We start from the raw sequence: 17,087 nt of genomic DNA, 5'->3' as shown, positions 1-17,087 counted from the left end.
CCACCCCCTCCAGCATCTTCTCCCCTTGCCGCCGCCCGAGGGACACCAGACAAGCCTCGGCGGTCACTGATGAAGGTGGCGGCGAGGCCTCTCGTCGCTTCATTCTCCTTGCGAAGGACCCCAGACTCCAGTGCGGAGGCCCCGGTAGGCGAGGCGGCACAACCTCTGCGACATGCGGCGTGTGCGAGATGTGGCGGCCGGCCTCCTCGGCCGCTCGGGCGGCGTGGAGCTAGCGGGTGGTGGTCGTGACGCGGACTTCTTTTGCTCCAGATCTGAAGGTCGGGTTGTTTCTCCTCCTCTGCTCACTCCCCCCTCCCCCCTCAGGTTGTGTCCGCTCTACAGCTTTGGCTGCCAGTTCCAGTGCTGGCGGGGTGCTGGTTGCATAGCTCGAGTCTGGGGGAAACCCTTGGCCGATTCTCCAACCACAACGGTGATGGCGCGTGCGCGCATCGCCTTTCTCCTTCGAGGCACCGCTAAGGACCCCCCCTATCCACCCCCGTCCCAGGTCCCGGGTGAAAGCCCAAAACTCGTCTCGGGTTGGGCGGTGGCGATGCACTGCGCGTCGTTCCCTCCTTGGAGGTGCCGCCTTGGGTTGTCTGGTGCTCCGGGTGAGTGGCGTCGAGGTAGGAGAGCGCCCGTCGGCTGCGAGTCCAAGCAGAGGCTTCTTCAAGCTTCGCCCTTGGGTCTTTGTAGCTTGCTTCTTCGACAATCCTCCCATCAGCTTTCCTTCTGTTCTCGGTTGCCCCGGGCAGGTAGCAGTGTAGCTAGTGGTGTGTGCCTACGGCGTGGTGAGGACCGTGAGCTATGCCTGCTCTGGGTTACGACCGCCACCTGCTCTTGCTCTCGAATGCGCGCCCAATGACCCGACGGTGCGGGGCCTCCGAGCCTAGGCGAGAGGATTCAGGTCTTCTTCGGCGTTGGAAGACAGGTGTTCGTGGTCCCAATCCCATGATCTTGCTGCTCTCAGTGCTTGCAGGCCTTTGGCTGATCCTCGAGGCTACTCTGCTTCCCTGTTCTTGGTGCCGATGTGCAGCGGGCTTCGACATTACTTGCGGGTCTTTCATGTTTCTTTCTTTGTGTGCATTGGTGTGCGTTGCGTTGTAAGCTGCTCAGTCAGCTCTCTTGTATCTTTCGGTCGCTCATGCTTGGTGGCCTTGTGTAATCCTGATCGATTGATGGCTTTGTTAATTCAAAGTCGGGCTTCCCTTGAGCCTTCGTTCTAAAAGAAATATATGGAAGACATCTTCTCCGTTGTCTTGCACAACGAAATACTACCAAGACTTAATTGGACCCTACACGAATTTGATTACAATAACGGTTTTTGAAAGCCTCTTGAGTCGCTTGTCAAAAAAAATGGTAAGCCATGAATGATACTTGAACCGGTATTGATTTCCTAGAGATACAGACCATCGAACTACGGTATCTTCATCACGGTGTCAAGGAAAGATTTCAACTCCACAAAGAACCAAACCAACAAAAGCAACATACAACACTAATATGAACTCATCAAAACTGAGTAATCGACTCTACAAGGACACAAATTACACCTTGCTGTCTTTATGGCAGCACCAACGAAAAGACTACAAACACACCATGAAACACCACAAGGCGATGACGAAGACCACAAAGTTATCACGATTTGAGGCCCCCACCTCTCAATGCCAAGATGACAGCTGAAGACAAGTAGACAAAAGATATATCCAGTGGCTGATGTTGCTCCTCAGACCCTAACAGGATGCGGCCCATCGTGGAACATGTGGCCTATTCATCAATGATGGACTTTTGTTGTGCGTGAGAAGAGCATTGCTTCATCCATGGAGGATTTACGCGAGATTTATGGGTTGGCCACCGGGCCACCAATTAAATTCAAGGGAGAAGGGGGGGGGGGGGGGGGTTAATTAGGAGGAGAAGGTTTTTCTTGTCCAATTAAAAGAGGACCGGTCAGCCCCTTGTAAACTCTATAAAGCACATCCCGTATGTCTAGCATTGGACGTGTAAGAAATGTCGTCGGAGTTAAGCTATTTGTTGGTTTGATCATGAAAACAGAAATGATGCCCGGAAACAGATCATTTCCCAACACACGGACTTGCATCGGGGAAAGAGAAAGGAGCCACTTCGAGATCTTTTTTCCCTGGGGCTGAAATTTAAATTCTTTCAGGGCAAGCTCGAAATTATAGTGGTCCAAGCTGGGCAGGAAGGCCTCACACACGTAGCCCACATAGAGACGTAAGCTCATATAAGATCGTTTTCCTCGCTCACCATGCAAATTCGACCCTTCAAAAGGTGTCGGCAGCCGCTTGCGCCCCTGTTTCTTGATTTCTATGAGAGCAAGGGAATGCTCGCTGAAGGGGAGGAAAAATTGGGCCGGCCCAGGTGCGAGAGAGGCCATAGCCTCGTTTTCCTCCTTTTTTTTTACGTTTTTTGATTTATTTATTTGCTTTATTTTTGTACTTTTGTTTATACTTTAAAATATATATTAAAAATTGAACAACTATTTGGAAAATGTTGTACAAGTATTTTAAAAATGCTGAACAAGTATCTGAAAAAAAGGTTGATCATGTATATAAAAATGTTAATCAAGCATTCTAAATAAAAATGTTGAACAAGTATTTCAAAAATGTTGAACAACTATTTGAAAAATGTTGAACAAGTATTTGGAAAATGTTGAACAAGTACTTCAAAAAATGTTGATCATGTATATAAAAATATTAATTAAGCATTTGCAAAACAAATGTTGAACAAGTATTTGAAAAATGTTAATGTGTATATAAAAATGTTGACCATGTAGTAAAAAAATGATGAATTTTACTAATCATGTATATAAAAATATTAATCAACAATTTGGAAAAATTTTAAACAAGTATTTTAAAATGTTAATCAAGCATTTAAAAAATGTTAAATATGTATAGAAAGAATGTTGACCATGTATTAAAGAAAAGATGAATCTTTTGATCATGTATATAATTTTTTTAATGAAGCATTTGAAGACATGTTGAACAATTATTTAACAAATGTTGAATAAGTATTAAAAAATATCGAACGAGTATTTGAAAGTGTTGAACAAGTATTTTTCTTCGACCAAGTATTAAAATGTTGAATAAGCGTTCGGACAATGTTGAACGTGTATACAAAAATGTTGATACTTATTAAAAATATATTTTTGACATATAAGAAAATGTAGAGTGAAAACGAAAACAAACATACGATTTTTTTTTGGGAAAAATAGAAAACCAAACAAAAAATGGAAAAAAAGTAAAACCAAACAAAAAAGGAGAAGAAGAAAAGAAAAACAAAGAAAACCCTGTCAAAAAACAAGAACAAAAAACAGGGAAAAAACCTGAGGGAAATTGCTGCAGTAGCCTCAAGTAGAATGCGTCGCTAGATAGCTCGAACGGAACTTGGGTGTAGTGGTCAGTGCGGCGCGAGTTCCCATGGAGGCCTCAGTTCGATCCCTGCTTCTCGCGCATTTGTTTGCTCTTTTTACACTACGCGCGTGTGAATGAGCTGGCCAGGCGAGGGAGGAAAAAGTTTCAGCGATAGAAGCTGCTTGTATCGCTTAAGACGGTAAATAGTGGGACCTTCTATATGGCGCGGTGCGCGCGCGCGATCGGGGAAGCGTGCACCCCCAGCCCCCGCGCGCCCTGCTGGGCTCGCCCATGCGCGGGGACGGACACTCCCTGTTTTTTCGTTTTTACTTTTCATTATTTTATTCTATGTTAAATTAATTTGGGACTACAAAAAGATTCTAAAATTTAGAAAAATGGGAGTTTTGACTTGTCAAAAACCATTCATGAATTCAAAAATGCCCGCAATTAAAAAATATTTTTTAAATTTTAATGAACATATTTTTATTTTGATGAAAAAATTATGAGCATTCTTTAATAATGCTGAAATTTTTAATATTGAAGAAAAAATTGAATACAATGAAATGTTTTTGAACTTGATGAACAAAATTTGTATTCGAAAACATTTTTTTGAAAAAAAAGGATGAGAAAATTTTGAATTCAATGAAAAAAACTTGAAATTGACGATTTTTTAAGTGATGAAAACAAATGTAATTGAATGAACATTTTTTAGGTCGATGGACAAATTTTGAATTTTGATGAACAATTTTTAAATCCGATGAACAAAAAATTGAATGTGATGAACATTTGTTGGATTGTTGAACATTTTTTTACATAGATGAACATTTTTTGAATAAGATGGAAAAAATTGTCGTGAATTTGAAAAGAAAATTCACAGAAATGGTGAAAAAGTAAATATGAAAAAAGCGGAAAGAAGAAGGAAAACATAAAAGAAAAGTAAAGAAAAAACTAAAAGAAACTACAAAAAAAAATGAGCCAGCCCATGAGAAAGCACAGCGAGCCAGGGGGTGCGCGCTACCTCGGTAGGGAGCACGGTACGAGCCGTATAGGATAGGATTCCACATAAATAGTCGCTGCAGGCAGCAGTCAAATTTGGTGTTTTGACCTTTTGCCGTAAATTTAGTCGGATCTGACCCCCTCCGAAAGTATTTCGGATCAGACCCTTTTGCTACCACCACAGACCCTGGCGGTAGCTTAACACACCCTATCGCCGAGGCCCCCAACGGTAGGCGTAACGATAGGCACACACAGTCGTCTCCGTGAGATAACGTGGCAAAGTCCCTACCGTCACGGTCCCCGGCGGTAGGCTTTGCTATGCTACCACCAAATACCCTGGCGGTAGGGTGATGTGCAGTGGATAAGGTTGTGTGGTGGGGGTTGTGTCTCCCACCCCCACACAACCATTCACCCCATTATCCTGCACTCACCCGAGCTCAAGCCCTCTCCCCCTCTCTTCTTCACTCAAGGGCCTCTCAAATCTCTCTCATTTGCTTGAGATTCGTCAGGTGGATCCGAAGCACTTTCAGCACCTAAGGTACCTCTCTCACTTCTCATTTTGGTTGGTTGGAATCATGTATCTTTGTTAGATTGGCTCACATTCTTTGAAACACTAGTTCATCATTGTGTTGTGGTGAAATCAATTTATATGATGCATTTATGGTTATATTTGTGTTACACTATGTATTGTGTGCCTATCATTGTTGGGGGTAGCTCGATCTAGTCCTAGGTTTAGTGGTTTTGTATTAGGATTAGGGTTAGTGCTAGTGTTAGTGTTAAGGTTTTGCCTTGCATGACCGTTATAGTTACCCCTCGACTTGTAGGATGGGACCGATCATCTTCTTTGAGACTACTGCGGGGCCTATGTCATTTGAACTCCTCCTTATGTTATTTATGTAACCTATGTCATTTGAACCCGTGGGAACTTTGTGTCTTAGGTCATTCTATATAAGCTATGTTTTGTGTATGTCTTATATCATTTGATTTAAGTTTTGGTTTGTTTCATTTCATGTAGCATGGAAAACAAGTCCTGGTGCAGATAGCATTGCTATTCTTGAGCTTGCATTGGTTTTTACCTTGAAGAGGAAAGGTTGATGCAGCAAAGTAGAGATAAGTATTTCCCTCAGTTAAGAACCGAGGTATCAATCCAGTAGGAGGAACACACAAGTATCCAATGAGAACACCTACACAAAAAAAACAAATACTTGCACCCAGCGCGATAAAGGGGGTGTCAATCCCTTCACGGTTACTTGAAAGGACGAAATCTGATAGTGATAGATATAAAAAATAAGTAAAAGTGCAAAATAAGATAAAGGTAAATAAATTGGAGCAAGGTATTTTTGTTGGGAAACATAGCATGCAATTTCAAAAAAATTCCTACGCTCACGCAAGATCTATCTAGGAGATGCATAGCAATGAGAGGGGGAGAGTGTGTCCATGTACCCTCGTAGACCGAAAGCGGAAGCGTTAGGTTAACGTGGTTGATGTAGTCGAACGTCTTCTCGAATCAACAGATCAAGCACCGAACATACGACACCTCCAAGTTCTGCACACGTTCAGCTCGATGACGTCCCTCGATCTCTTGATCCAGTAGAGGTACGAAGGAGTAGATGAGTTCCATCAGCACGACGGCGTGGTGACGATGATGGTGATGTGATCTGCGCAGGGCTTCACCTAAGCACTACGACAATATGATCGGAGGAGTAAACAGTGGATGGGGGTGCCGCACACGGCTAAGAAACAATTGATGTGCCTAGAGGTGCCCCCTGCCCCCGTATATAATGGTGGAGAGGGGAGGAGGCCAGCCCTAGGGGGCGCGCCATGGGAGGAGTCCCACTAGGACTCCTAGTCCTAGTCGGCCCCCTTCCTTTCCAACGGAGGGGGAAAAGGGAAAGAGAGGGAGAGGGGAGAGGGAAAGGAGCGCCGCGCCCGCTCCCCTAGTCCAATTCAGACTCCCCATGGGGGGGCACCTCCTCGAGGCCTACCTCTCCTCTCCCCTATGTCCCATAAGGCCCATTACTTCCCCCAGGGTTCCGGTAACCCCTCGGTACTCCGAAAAATATCCAAAACACTCAGGAACCATTCCGGTGTCCGAATATAACCTTCCAATATATCAATCTTTACCTCTCGACCATTTTGAGACTCCTCTTCATGTCCGTGATCTCATCCGGGACTCCGAACAACCTTCGGTCACCAAAACACATATCATCATTGAACGTTAAGCATGCGGACCCTACGGGTTCGAGAACTATGTATACATGACCGAGACACCTCTCCGGTCAATAACCAATAGCGGAACCTGGATGCTCATATTGGTTCCTACATATTCTACGAAGATCTTTATCGGTCGAACCGCAATGTCAACATATGTTATTCCCTTTGTCATTGGTATGTTACTTGCCCGAGATTCAATCGTCGGTATCTTCATACCTAGTTCAATCTCGTTACCGGCAAGTCCCTTTACTCGTTCCGTAGTGCATCATCCCGCAACTAACTCATTAGTCACATTTCTTGCAAGGTTTCATATGATGTGCATTACCGAGAGGGACCAGAGATACCTCTTTGATACTCGGAGTAAAAAATCCTAATCTCGATCTATGCCAACCCAACAAACACCTTCGGAGATACCTGTAGAGCATCTTTATAACCACCCAGTTATGTTGTGACATTTGAAAGCACACAAGGTATTCCTCCGGTGTCTGGGAGTTGCATAATCTCATAGTCGAAGGAATATATATTTGACATGAAGAAAGCAGTAGCAATAAAATTGAACAATCATTATGCTAAGCTAATGGATGGGTCCTGTCCATCACATCGTTCCACTAATGATGTGATCCCATTTATCAAATGACAACTCATGTCCATGGCTAGGAAACTTAACCATCTTTGCCAATGAGCTAGTCTAGTAGAGGCATACTAGGGACACAATTTTTTGTCTATGTATTCACACATGTATCAAGTTTTCGGTTAATACAATTATAGCATGAATAATAAACATTTATCATGAATAAGGAAATATAAAATAACAACTTTATTATTGCCTCTAGGGCATATTTACTTCAGTCTCCAACTTGCACTAGAGTCAGTAATCTAGATTACATTGTAATGAATCTAACACCCATGGAGTCTTGGTGTTGGTCATGTTTTTCTCGTGGAAGAGGCTTAGTCAACGGGTCTGCCACATTCAAATCTGTATGTATTTTGCAAATCTCTATGTCTCCCTCCTTGACCAAATCTCGGATGGAGTTGAAGCGTCTCTTGATGTGTTTGGTCTTTTTGTGAAATATGGATTCCTTCGCCAACACAATTGCTCCAGTATTGTCACAAAAGATTTTCATTGGACCCGATGCACTAGGTATTACACCTAGATCGGATATGAACTCCTTCATCCAGACTCCTTCATTTGCTGCTTCCGAAGCAGCTATGTACTCCACTTCACACGTAGATCCCGCCAGGATGCTCTGCTTGGAACTGCACCAACTGACAGCTCCACCATTTAATAAAAATACGTATCCGGATTGTGACATAGAGTCATCCGGATCAGCATCAAATCTAGCATTGACGTAACCACTTACGACAAGCTCTTTGCCACCTCCATAAACGAGAAACATATCCCTAGTCCTTTTCAGGTACTTCAGGATGTTCTTGCCCGCTGTCCAGTGGTCCACTCCGGGATTACTTTGGTACCTCCCTGATAAACTTATAGCAAGGCACCCATCAGGTCTAGTACAAAACATAGCATACATGATAGAACATATGGCTGAAGCATAGGGAATGACTTTCATTTTCTCTCTATCTTCTGCAATGGTCGGGCATTGAGTCTGACTCAACTTCACACCTTGTAACACAGGCAAGAACCCTTTCTTTGACTAATCCATTTTGAACTTCTTCAAAACTTTATCAAGGTATGTGCTTTGTGAAAGTCTTATTAAGAGTCTTGATCTATATCTATAGATCTTGATGCCCAATATATAAGGAGCTTCACTGAGGTCTTTCATTGAAAAACTCTTATTCAAGTATCATTTTATGCTATTCAGAAATTCTACATCATTTCCAATCAACAATATGTCATCCACATATAATATTAGAAATGCTATAGAGCTCCCACTCACTTTATTGTAAATACATGCTTCTCCAAAAGTCTTATAAAACCATATGCTTTGATCACCTCATCAAAGCGTATATTCCAACTCTGAGATGCTTGCACCAGTTCATAAATGGACCGCTGGAGCTTGCACACTTGTTAGCACCATCATATACAACTCTTCTTTAAGAAATTCATTAAGGAATGAAGTTTTGACATCCATTTGCCAGATTTCATAATCATAAAATACAGCAATTGCTAACATGATTCGGACAGACTTAAGCATCGCTACGGGTAAGAAAGTCTCATCATAGTCAACTCCTTGAACTTCTCGAAAACCTTTTGCAGCAAGTCGAGCTTTATAGACAGTAACATTATTGTCAGCATCAGTCTTCTTCTTGAAGATCCATTTATTCTCTATGGGTTACCGATCATCGGCCAGATCCACCAAAGTCCATACTTTGTTCTCATACATGGATCCTATCTCAGATTTCATGGCCTCAAGCCATTTATCGAAATCTGCGCTCATCATAGCTTCTTCATAGTTTGTAGGTTTGTCATGGTCAAGGAACATGACCTCTAGAACATGATTATCGTACCACTCTCGTGCGGATCATGCTCTGTTTGACCTATGAGGTTCTGTAGCAACTTGATCTGTAGTTTCATGATCTTTATCATTAACTTTTTCTCAAGTTGGTGTAGGCATCATGGGATCAGATTTCTTGGATGAGCTGCCTTCCAAATTGAGAGAAGGTACAATTACCTCATCAAGTTCTAGTTTCCTCCCACTCACTTCTTTCGAGAGAAACTCCTTCTCTAGAAAGGTTCCGTTCTTAGCAACAAAGATTTTGCCTTCATACTTGTGGTAGAAGGTATACCCAATTGTTTCCTTAGGGTATCCTATGAAGACGCACTTCTCCGATTTGGGTTCGAGCTTATCAGGATGAAACCTTTTGACATAAGCATCGTGTCGGTGGGAAACGACACCTATGGGATCACAAGAGTCCCTACTACGGTTGCGGGGCGCAGGGTTGTGAGAAGAGCAGGATTAGTAATCAGCACAAAGATCATTTACCCAGGTTCGGGCCACGAGGATGCGTAAAACCCTAGTCATGCTTTGATGGATGTATTGAGTGTTCTTGAGCTCTCGAACTAGCTATGGGTGTTACCTGGTTCGAAAGAACCGAATCCTTTTCCAGTGTGCCATGGGCCTCCTTTTATAGGCGAAAGGGGCCTCCACAGTGGCACACAGGAGGTGGAAAGGCCTACAGTGCTACGAGCTTATCGCTCGTACTACAGGACAAGACACATTTAATGCCTGGCTTAGGTGTCCCTTCACTTTATCGGGGACGGGGGCGAGGCCCGTCCCGTCCGTCGCCGCTCCTCCTCGCTTCGACACGCGCCCTAGCCAGCAATGCATGCAGTGCCATGTAGGCAGGCAAGCAGCTGAGGTGGCACGGTGGTGGAGCCTCCACGAAGAGCTGCATGCTGCCACGCAGGTGCGTGCCCAGCTGGTTGGGTCGGCAGCTGCATGTGAACGGCGGTGGAGACTTGGCTGGTGTGGGCCTGGCAGTGGCCCTGCTGGCGCCCTTGGCAAGGGTCTTGCTGGGTGGCCCGATAAGGGTCTTCCCGAGGCGTGTTGTTGTCCCCGGCAAGGACCTTGCCGGGGGTCTTGTGGGCTTCCTCGGCAGGAACCCTGTCAAGGATCGTTGCCTTCCAATCCTCATCTGATCTTGAATATTCTTTGTCTTCACAAAGATCTGCATGCCACCATGGAGGTGCCTCCCGAGCCCTGCCCCATCGTGGTTGTTGGTGTTGGAGGCTGTTGGCTCGAGGGTGGCTCACTCCGTTGGTGTGGGTGAGCTGCCCCGGCAAGGGTCTTGCCGGGGCTGCTGAGGCTACCCTGGCAAGGGTCCTTGCCAGGGAAACTTGCTTCATCCATCTGATCTCCGTGGCCTTGGTCCTTGATGTTGTTTTGTTTGTCTTGGGCCTTCGGCTTCTCTCCAGCTTCCCTTCTTTGCCCTGCTACGCGTGTCCGTGGCGCGTGGCTCTGACTGCCCGTGCACAAGTAAAGGGGTCAAAAGGAGAGCCCCTACTTTTGTACACCAACACATTGCATCCCCAAACTTTAAGAAATGAAAACTTAGGTTTGTTGCCAAACCACTGTTCATACGGTGTCATCTCAACGGATTTTGACGGTGCCCTGTTTAATGTGAATGTAGTTGTCTCTAATGCATAACCCCAAAACGATAGTGGTAAATCGGTAAGAGACATCTTAGATCGCCCCATATCCAATAAAGTGCGATTATGATGTTCGGACACACCATTACGCCGTGGTGTTCTAGGTGGTGTGTGTTGTGAAACTATTCCACTTTGTTTTAAATGAAGGCCAAACTCATAACTCAAATATTCTCCTCCACGATCAGATCGTAGAAACTTTATTTTCTTGTTACGATGATTCTCCACTTCACTCTGAAATTCTTCGAACTTTCAAATGTTTTCAGACTTGTGTTTCATTAAGTAGATATACCCATATCTGCTCAAATCATCTATGAAGGTCAGAAAATAACGATACCTGCCACGAGCATCAAAACTCATCAGACCGCATACATCAATATGTATTATTTCCAATAAGTCATTAGCTCGTTCCATTGTTCCGGAGAGCGGAGTTTTAGCCATCTTGCCCATAAGGCACGGTTCGCAAGTATCAAATGATCCATAATCAAGTGATTACAAAAGTCCATCTTTATGGAGTTTCTTCATGTGCTTTACACCGATATGACCAAACAGAAGTGTCACAAATAAGTTGCACTATCATTATCAACTTTGCATCTTTTGGCATCAATATTATGAATATGTGTATCACCACGATCAAGATTCAACAGAAATAGACCACTCTTCAAGGGTGCATGACCATAAAAGATATCACTCATATAAATAGAACAACCATTATTCTCCGATTTAAATGAATAACTGTCTCGCACTAAACAAGATCTAGATATAATGTTCATGTTCAACGCTGGCACCAAATAACAATTATTCTGGCCTAAAACTAATCCCGAAGGTAGATGTAGAGGTAGCGTGCCGACGGCGATCACATCGACCTTGGAACCATTTCCGACGCGCATCGTCACCTCGTCCTTAGCCAATCTTTGTTTAATCCGTAGTCCCTGCTTCGAGTTACAAATATGAGCAACCGAACCGGTATCAAATACCCAAGCACTACTACGAGAATTAGTAAGGTACACATCAATAACATGTATATCAAATATACCTTTGTTCACTTTGCCATCCTTCTTATCCGCCAAATACTTGGGGCAGTTCCGCTTCCAGTGACCAGTACCTTTGAAGTAGAAGCACTCAGTTTCAGGCTTGGGTCCAACTTTGGGTTTCTTCCCAGGAGTGACAACTTGCTTGTCATTCTTCTTGAAGTTCCCCTTATTTTTACCCTTGCCCTTCTTCTTAAAACTAGTGGTCTTGTTAACTATCAACACTTGATGCTCCTTATTGGTTTCTACCTCCAGGGCCTTTAGCATCGCGAAGAGCTCAGGAATAGTCTTTTCCATCCCTTGCATATTGTAGTTCATCACAAAGCCTTAGTAGCTTGGTGGTAGTGATTGAAGAACTCTGTCAATGACACAATCATCTGGAAGATTAACTCCCAGCAGAGTCATGTGATTATGGTACCCAAACATTCTGAGTATGTGCTCACTAACAGAATTGTTCTCCTCCATCTTGCAGCTATAGAACTTGTTGGAGACTTCATATCTCTCAACTCGGGCATTTTCTTGAAATATTAACTTCTCCTGGAACATCTTACATGGTCCATGACGTTCAAAACGTCTTTGAAGTCCCGATTCTAAGCCATAAAGCATGGCACACTGAACTAACGAGTAGTCATAAACATGCAACTGCCAGGCATTCACAATGTCTGAAGTTGCTGGGGCAGGTGGTACACCTAGCGGTGCATCAAGGACATAATTCTTCTGTGCAACAATGAGGATAATTGATGCGGAGCATCCCTCACTCATACCCATGGACTCTACTACAACTTGTCAAGCACCTCGAGGACCAATGACAAGAGCACACACACGCAACATCGAGAACGAGGTCAATTCTATCCTCTTCGAGTTTCTTTTGGTTTCACATGAGAATTGGGTTCTACCTCAAAGAGACTCGCTATGAATTCTTAGGCACCAAGAATATGATCGGTAGAAGGAGAAGATGGAGACTCGAGCATCCATGGAGCAAGGGAGAGGAGAGGAGAACAAGAAGAATGAAGGAGAGAAGCTCCTGGACACCCCGGGTGCCCGGACGGAAGGACCCCGGATGCCCGGACTCGAAGACATGGGGAGGTCCGAACCCCCTAGACACCCCGGGTGCTCGGCCTCTGCCTGGGCTGCGCCCCAGCCGGCCTCAGGTGCCCGGCTCGCCACTTGGGCCTCGCCCAACCCCCCTGGGTGCCCGGCCTGCACCGCCCCAGCTGCATGTGGCCTCCCCGGGTGCACGGGCCTAGGACCCCCGAGTGCCCGGACCTCCTCCCTCCGAAGCCCCCTGACCGGTCCGGGTGCCCGGCCGGTTCCACACCGGGTGCCCGGACCCCTCCTCTGTGGCTACGCATTTTAGGGACATTTTAGTCCTTTGTACCCCTCTTTCTCCTAGTTTCATCCCTAGCCTTTATATACTCTTTACCTAGCTCTTTTGGGAGGGTAGCAAAGTATTAGATAAAACATTGAGAGCTTTGCTCCTTGTATCCCCTCCTCTTGGAGATCAAGACCCCTCTTGGGAAGAATCCTTGTGGATTGCAAGACCTCCCAAGGGAGTAGATCATCATCAAGACCTCACCTCCTCTAGGAGTGGGAAGAACTTTACCTAGTGCTTGTTTCCTTGGATTGATCTTGTAATCTTGTGGATCTCATGTATGCTACTCTAGTGGATGTGATATTTGGGTTTTGTTTGAGTGATTTGTGCCTTGTGTTCCTGAGTGTTCTTCCTCTTTTCCCCTCCAAGTGTGAAAAGATCCCCTCTAGGGTTTCACCCTACAAAAATAATCCTCAAGTTACAGACCCAGTCCGTGTAGTTGCTCCCATCATATTTCAACTTAGATTTCTCTAGGAATGCATTAAAATTCAAGGGAACGGTAGCACATGCCTTTGATCTACAACATACATATGCAAAAAACTATCAGGACTAAGTTCATGATAAATTAAGTTCAATTAATCATATTACTTAAGAACTTCCACTTAGATAGACATCCCTCAAGTCATCTAAATGATACGTGATCCAAATCAACTAAACCATGTGCGATCATCACGTGAGATGGAGTAGTCATCAATGGTGAACTTCTCTATGTTGATCATATCTACTATATGATTCACGTTCGACCTTTCGATCTCCAGTGTTCTGAGGCCATATCTGTATATGCTAGGCTCGTCAAGTTTAACCCCAGTATTCTGCATGTGCAAAACTGGCTTGCACCCGTTGTATTTGAATGTAGAGCTTACCACACCTGATTATCACGTGGTGTCTTAGCACGAAGAACTTTCGCAACGGTGCATACTCGGGGAGAACACTTATACCTTGAAATTTTAGTAAGGGATCATCTTATAATGCTACCACCGTACTAAGCAAATAAGATGCATAAAGATAAACATCACATGAAATCAAAATATGTGACATGATATAGCCATCATCATCTTGTGCTTTTGATCTCCATCACCAAAGCAACGTCATGATCTCCATCAACACCGGCTTGACACCTTGATCTCCATCGTAGTGTCGTGGTCGTCTCGCCAACTATTGCTTCTACGACTATCGCTACCGCTTAGTGATAAAATAAAGCAATTACATAGTGTTCGTATTTCATACAATAAAGCGACAACCATATGGCTCCTGCCAGTTGCCGATAACTTTTTACAAAACATGATCATCTCATACAACAATTTATATCTCATCATGTCTTGACCATATCATATCACAACATGCCCTGCAAAAACAAGTTAGACGTCCTCTACTTTGTTTGTTACAAGTTTTACATGGCTGCTACGGGCTTCTAGCATGAACGTACATACCTACGGCACAAAAACCACAACGGTGATTTATCAAGTTTGTTGTTTTAACCTTCACAAGGACCTGAAACAATCAAATTTGATTCAACTAAAGTTGGAGAAACAGACACCCGCCAGCCACCTATATGCAAAACTAGTTGCATGTCTGTCGGCAGAACCGGTCTCATGAACGCGGTCATGTAAGGTTGGTCTGGGCCGCTTCATCCAACAAAACCGCTGAATCAAAATAAGACATTGGTGGTAAGAAGTATGATGATCACCGCCCACAACTCTTTGTGTTCTACTCGTGCATATCATCTATGCATAGACCTGGCTCAGATGCCACTGCTGGGAAACGTAGCATGCAATTTCAAAAAAAATCCTATGCTCATGCAAGATCTATCTAGGAGATGCATAGCAACGAGAGGGGGAGAGTGTGCCCACGTACCCTCGTAGACCAAAAGTGGAAGTGTTAGCTTAACGTGGTTGATGTAGTCAAACATCTTCTCGAATCAACCGATCAAGCACCGAACGTACGGCACCTCCGAGTTCTACACACGTTCAACACGATGACGTCCCTCGATACCTTGATCCAGTAGAGGTACGAAGGAGTAGATGAGTTCCGTCAGCACGATGGCGTTGTGACGATGATGGTTATGTGATCCGTGCAGGGCTTCGCCTAAGCACTACGACAATATGACCGGAGGAGTAAACGGTGGAGGGGGGCCGGCCCTAGGGGGCGCGCCATGGGGGAGTCACACTAGGACTCCTAGTCCTATTCGGCCCCCCTTCCTTTCAAACGGAGGGGGGAAAGGGAAAGAGAGGGAGAGGGAGAGGGAAAGGGGGGCCGCACCCCCTTCCCTAGTCCAATTCGGACTCCCCATGGGGGGGACACCTCCTCATGGCCTGCCTCTCCTCTCCCCTATGGCCCATAAGGCCCATTACTTCCCCTGGGGGTTCCGGTAACCCCTCGGTACTCCGAAAAATATCTGAAACACTCTGGAACCATTCCGGTGTCCGAATATAACCTTCCAATATATCAATATTTACCTCGCGACCATTTCGAGACTCCTTGTCATTTCTGTGATCTCATCTGTGACTCCGAACAACCTTCGGTCACCAAAACACATAACTCATATAACACATATCGTCATTGAACGTTAAGCGTGTGGACTCTATGGGTTCTAGAACTATGTAGGCATGACCGAGACACCTCTCCGGTCAATAACCAATAGTGGAACCTGGATGCTCATATTCGTTCCTACATATTCTACGAAGATCTTTATCGGTCGAACCGCAATGTCAACATACATTATTCCCTTTGTCATCGGTATGTTACTTGCCCGAGATTCGATCATCGATATCTTCATACCTAATTCAATCTCATTACCAGCAAGCCTCTTTACTCGTTCCGTAGTGCATCATCCCGCAAATAACTCATCAGTCACATTGTTTGCAAGGCTTCATATGATGTGCATTACCGAGAGGGCCCAAAGATACCTCTCCGATACTCAGTGTGACAAATCCTAATCTCGATCTATGCCAACCCAACAAACACCTTTGGAGATACCTGTAGAGCATCTTTATAATCACTCAGTTACGTTGTGACGTTTGATAGCACACAAGGTATTCCTCCGGTGTCCGGGAGTTGCATAATCTCATAGTCAGAGGAATATATATATATATTTGACATGAAGAGAGCAGTAGCAATAAAACTGAACGATCGTTATGCTAAGCTAACGAATGGGTCTTGTCCATCACATCATTCCACTAATGATGTGATCCCGTTTATCAAATGACAACTCATGTCCATGGCTAGGAAACTTAACCAACTTTGATCAACGTGCTAGTCTAGTAGAGGCATACTAGGGACACAGTGTTTTGTCTATGTATTTACACATGTATGAAGTTTCCGATTAATACAATTCTAGCATGAATAATAAACGTTTATCATGAATAAGGAAATATAAATTAACAACTTTATTATTGCCTCTAGGGCATATTTCCTTCAATTTTTGGGTTTTTGGTTTGGGACATTTACATTTGTGCCCCTAATTTGCACCCACTCTTAGATTTTCCCCTAATTTCAAAGCCTGCTCAAAATTGCCCCTTTGTCGTAGGTGCCCTTATAGAAATGCCCTTCTGCATCGTTATTGTCCGGTCAAAGGGCTTTGACCGTCCTAAAAAAATATAGACTCAGAGCCATAGTTTTTACTAGAGGCTTCTCCCTTGAAAGAAAGCATATGTTGGGTAGATGATAACCCACAAGTATAGGGGATCGCAATAGTTTTTGAGGGTAAAGTATTTAACCCAAATTTATTGATTCGACACAAGGGGAGCCAAAGAATATTCTCAAGTATTAGCAGCTGAGTTGTCAATTCAACCACACCTGAAAGACTTAATATCTGCAGCAAAGTATTTAGTAGCAAAGTAGTATGGAAGTGATGGTAACGGTGGAAAAAGTAACAATAGCAGTTTTGTGGCAATCGTAATAGTGGCAAAGGAGAAGTAACTAAGCAAAGATCTATATGTGAAAAGCTCGTAGGCAATGGATCAATGATGGATGATACGTCTCCAACGTATCTATAATTTTTG

The sequence above is a fragment of the Triticum aestivum genome, chromosome 2B, assembly GCF_018294505.1.
Source record: "Triticum aestivum cultivar Chinese Spring chromosome 2B, IWGSC CS RefSeq v2.1, whole genome shotgun sequence".
Classification (NCBI taxonomy): Eukaryota; Viridiplantae; Streptophyta; class Magnoliopsida; order Poales; family Poaceae; genus Triticum; species Triticum aestivum.
The sequence above is the reverse complement of the archived record's forward strand: the minus strand, read 5'-3'. Positions refer to the sequence as shown.